We start from the raw sequence: 5,038 nt of genomic DNA, 5'->3' as shown, positions 1-5,038 counted from the left end.
AATTTTTAGCCCTTTAGCGCCTGAAAAAATGCCCCAGTGTGAAAGTAGCCTTAGGGTTTACAGGCATTGAAGCCAGAGATGAAGAAGAGATCAATGCATCATTTTTCCATCCAGTGCATTTCAAGATTACACAGCCAGGACCATTATGAATACAGGACCCAGCAATATTTTTACTATAAACAAGCTTTATTATACCTACTCACAGGATGACAAACACTTCTGTTGAATTAATAAGCAGATTGTGGACGCTGATTAAGTTAAATCCTTATCCTCAGCACTGCGAGTACCAGCAGGTTTATGTGGTTTATGTGGTCAATTAGTCTGACTTGACCATCTATTAGCTCTTACAATATAGTAAACTAGTATGTATTGTAAATATACCATCGTTTATCCCTCCTGGGGCAGCGTTTCCGAAATCACTCCTCCGTGACCACTAAGAGGTCGTATTATTCACAACTCTTCACACCAACAAAAGTAAAAATATTATTATCATGGTAGGCTTCATTTTTTGTCAGTGGTATTCAATTTGGTGGTTAGTCCTTTCCTATTCCATCACTATCCCCCTTTCCCCCTTTTTTTGAAGTACATTTCACCATTAAAGTGGTTGTAAACCCTGTACAACCACTTTTACCTGCAGATAAGCCTATATTAAGGCTTACCTGTAGGTGCTGGAAATATCTCCTAAACCTCCATGGTTTAGGAGATATTTACGAAAAAGCCAAGCGCTGATGACTACGGCACATGCGCCAATGTCATCGGCACATGGGCACTTTAGAAAGGGCACATTGTGCCGTTTCTAATAGGGGTCATGCCGTGACATCACGTGACTTGGGCCAGTCACAGAGCCAGAGTTCGTGGCCCCGGAAGGAAGAGGGGTTGAAGATGGACACTCCCTGCCAGTGGGAACAGCGGTGACATTGCGGGCTTCGGTTTCAGGTAAGTGACACATAATGGGCTACTATGCGATGCATAGTAGCCCATTATGCTTTACCTTTGCTGGGAAATAAAGAGGAAGTAAAAACCACCAGGGTTTACTTCCTCTTTAAGAAAGTCTATCCTGGTGACTCCGTCACTTTGAAACACATTGTAAATAGACCACACATGTTATTTTAGCACTTATCTTTAGATATGGTTTACCACCACCTCTTCTAATTTTTTCATTACTTTTTAGGACCTATACTGGGTTCAACACTGTTTATACCCATATATTATTTATCAATGATATACTCACACACACACACATTTACAATTGTTCCCATAGGTCCCTGTTGATGAGTTACATCCCATCACCTTTCTTCACATAGGGAATACATTCCCTTACACACCTCACCTTTTAACATCCCCTGATGCTAAGCCTTGGTATATCTCCACCTCAGCTCCTGTGAGATGTGTTGTTCTCAGTCCACCTTGTGCCTGCCACCACATGCCACGTTCATTGCCCATTTTGTAAGTATGGGTAGATGATGTTTACTTTCTTTATCTGCCTTCTTTGCTTCTTTTCCTAGTCAGACTCATGTTCATTATATCTATATATACTTCATAGATATTCCTGTTGCATACGCTCCTGATGAGTGGACAGATCAACGAAACGCGTCAAGCTTTCTCTGATGCCACAGCTACATCATTACATGCAATCATATTTATATATTTTTTACCAACTATGCCTGACTATGTTACAATTTTACTAACTATGCAATGTGCTATATCATGTGTAACATGAATGTTGACAGCGGGCACGATACCATTTGCACCTCCATGTTATGTTACTATGTGTATATATTAAATTTATGTTACAGCGATACTCATTTTACTTGCACTGTGGTTTTACTTTATCTGTATTAGTATATGTAATAAAAAAAACACTTTACAGACCCACAGTGCGTTTTTGCGTCCAGATACATGCTTCATCTAAAGTCCCAAACCCCTTCTTTCTTTCCTCTCAAAAGTAAAAATATTAAAACTGGACTCCATGAACAGTCCCACAGCGCACTCCCTGATATTGCAGTGAATAAAATGTGCATTTTGTCTACTTCAAATAAAGCTTGTACAAAACAAAACAAAAAAAAGGGGGGGGGGGGGGTGCACCACACTGCCCCCTAGCCAGCTGGCAATGCAGAGCTGCTCTGCGATATGACTAAGAGCATGTGTGACCTTAGATTGTAAGCTCCTCGAGGGCAGGAACTGATATGAATGTACAATATATGTCGAAAGCGCTGCATAAATGGTCAGCGCTATAGAAGTACCCGTAATAAAAATAAACAATGAATTCCATTGGGGTCTCATTCTAATTGCTAATCTATATTCTCTTCCACAAAGCTAGCTCAATGTCTATAAATTAAAGGATAGCCAACGGAACATGGAAAGTCACTTGTCTAATGTGGAACTCCAACCAAAAGTTTTTTTCCTAGTTTTGGATGGAGGCAGAAAGGGTTAGCACTTTATGGTCCCCTGTAACCCAGTTAGGGAGATCCACTCTGTCCTGGTGGCCACTGGCCAGTAGAGAGGGAAAATCTTCCAATTGGGTCTTAGGTAGGATATAACGCACTTGGGGAGATTTCTCTCTTCCTTTCTCTAGGCAAGTAAGTGAAAGCCAATAGAAAATAAACCATAATCAGATAAGCAATAATAGTAAAACTGTTGTAAGCGAACCATAAAACACCCAATGACAGCAAGCAATGCTCCCCATTCCCGGCACGGTTTACTATAACGGAGTGATTTTTGACCTCCTAGGCCTGACATGTCCTTCAGAGGTGATCTTGTAGAACAACACAATTTCCTCATTGTCAACTGCTGCAACTGGTTGGAAATTCTTTTTTTTTTTTTCTCAAAAAAGAAATACCAGAGAAAGTTTGGTTGGCGGGTCTTTGAATGAGGCCAATCACTATATAGAGTAAGCATGTATGATATAAAACATAGTATTGCTTATATGGGTTCCGACAAAAAGGGGGGGGGGTTTTGGGGACTCTCCCCTTTTTTGTCAGAACCCATATAAGCAATACTGTGTTTTATATCCCACATGCTTACTCTATATAGTGATTGGCCTCATTCAAAGTCCCGCCGACCAAACTTTTTCTCTTTTTGTTCAAATTTGTGATGGAGGCCAATTACTTATGGTGCCTTGGACCACATCATTCTCTCTCGCTTTCTTCTTTGAGAAAGCATTGAGCGCCATGTGACATTCATTAGAGCCTTTATCCTGAGCTAAATTTTTGTATTTAACCACTTCAGCCCCGGAAGGATTTACCCCCTTAATGACCAGACCATTTTTTGCGATACGGCACTGCGCCGCTTTAACTGACAATTGTGTGGTTGTGCCCAAACAATTGCCTATTGATGTCCTTTTTTCCCCCCACAAATAGAGCTTTCTTTTAGCGGTATTTGTTCACCTCTGCAGTTTTTATTTTTTGCACTATAAACAAAAAAAAGAGCGACAATTTTGAAAAAAAAAAAACAACAGTATTTTTTACTTTCTGCTGTATTACATATCCAAAAAAAATGTATTCATCAGTTTAGGCCAATATGTATTCTTCTACATTTTTTTTTTTTTTTTTTTTACCAAAAATAACAATAAGCGTATATTGATTGGTTTGCATAAAAGTTATAACATCTACAAACTATGGGATAGATTTATGAACTTTATTTTTTTATGTTTTTACTGGTGATGGCGGCAAATTGATTTTTAGCGGGACTGCGACGGACATATCTGACCCCAAGTGACACTTTTTGGGGACCAGAGACATTACAGTGATCAGTGCTAAAACAATGCACTGATCAATGTATAAATGACACTGGCAGGGAAGGGGTTAACACTAGGGGGCAATCAAGGGGTTAACTGTGTTCCCTGGGTGTGTTCTAACTTTGTGGGTGATGGGCTTACTGGGACAACACAGAGATTGCTGTTCCTGATCACTAGGAACACCAGTGCTGTCTCCTGTCAGAATGGGGATCCGCCTAGTTTACATAGGCAGATCCCCGTTCTGCCTCTCTGTACCGCGATTGCGGGTGGCCAGCGGACATAAAGTCTGCCGCGCGCGCTCACTGCATCTCATGCACAGACCGATGTATAGGTACATTGGTTTGCGCAGCCGAGCCGCCTTGCCGCAGTATATTTGCGGAAGGCCGTCGGCAAGTGGTTAAATCTCAAACATGAAATATGAACAAAGCATATCCCTCTATAGTGTGTACTTGTCTCAATTCAGAGCACTAAGTGTCATTTCTGTCCGCTGTCCCATTCCTCTGCTTTAAAGTGGGGGTCCACCTATCTATCGTTTTTTTTTTTTTGAGTTCATTCACAAACTTTTCTTCTTAGCATTACATACTCACATATTGTGTGTAATATGTCCGCCTGTGTCAGATTTCGTCGGAAAGAATAACTTATATTATTCACTGCAGGCGGTTTCCATCTTCATTATGGGCATTTGAAGCCCACAAGCATTTATTTCCTGGATGTGGTGAATGCTGTGCTCCCAGCATTCACTGCTCGTTCCCGCACATGCTCAGTGGCATCCTGGGAAGCCTGAGACTAGCTCCCAGGAGTCTGGGAGAGGCTAGAAACACGCCTACTCCCACGGGAGGAGAACCAGGAAGTGCAAAGAAGAATAGAAAAATAAAAGGTAATTACGGCGATTTAAATTTTTTTAAACGGCATGTCAGCATCTAGGCAAGGAAGAGAATACATACAGATATTGTTCAAAATTTGGGTGGAACCCCGCTTTAAGCACAAGTCCCTTCTGAGGAATTTTCCTGACACCAAGAGAAAAATTGTGACAGGGGAGGGACCTCCAGCACATTGACAGCCTCAGCTCTGTTCATGTGTGCAGGGGGGGGGGGGGCATGCCCCTTCCCTCCAATCAGCTCTCAGAGCTCTCCTCAATGATGTAACTTCAGTTCCCTACCCCTGCTTTTCAGAGCAGAGAGATCTTGTGTAAATTCTGCACAGATGTAGGCGGAAGACGGAAAAAAGATAATCAGGTACAACTTATGTAGGAGGATTGGTTTCATCTCTGTGCATCACTCTGAGGCCAAGCACTTCACTGGG

The sequence above is a fragment of the Aquarana catesbeiana genome, linkage group LG13 (genome assembly GCF_042186555.1).
Source record: "Aquarana catesbeiana isolate 2022-GZ linkage group LG13, ASM4218655v1, whole genome shotgun sequence".
Lineage (NCBI taxonomy): Eukaryota > Metazoa > Chordata > Amphibia > Anura > Ranidae > Aquarana > Aquarana catesbeiana.
Note: the sequence above shows the minus strand (reverse complement) of the source record.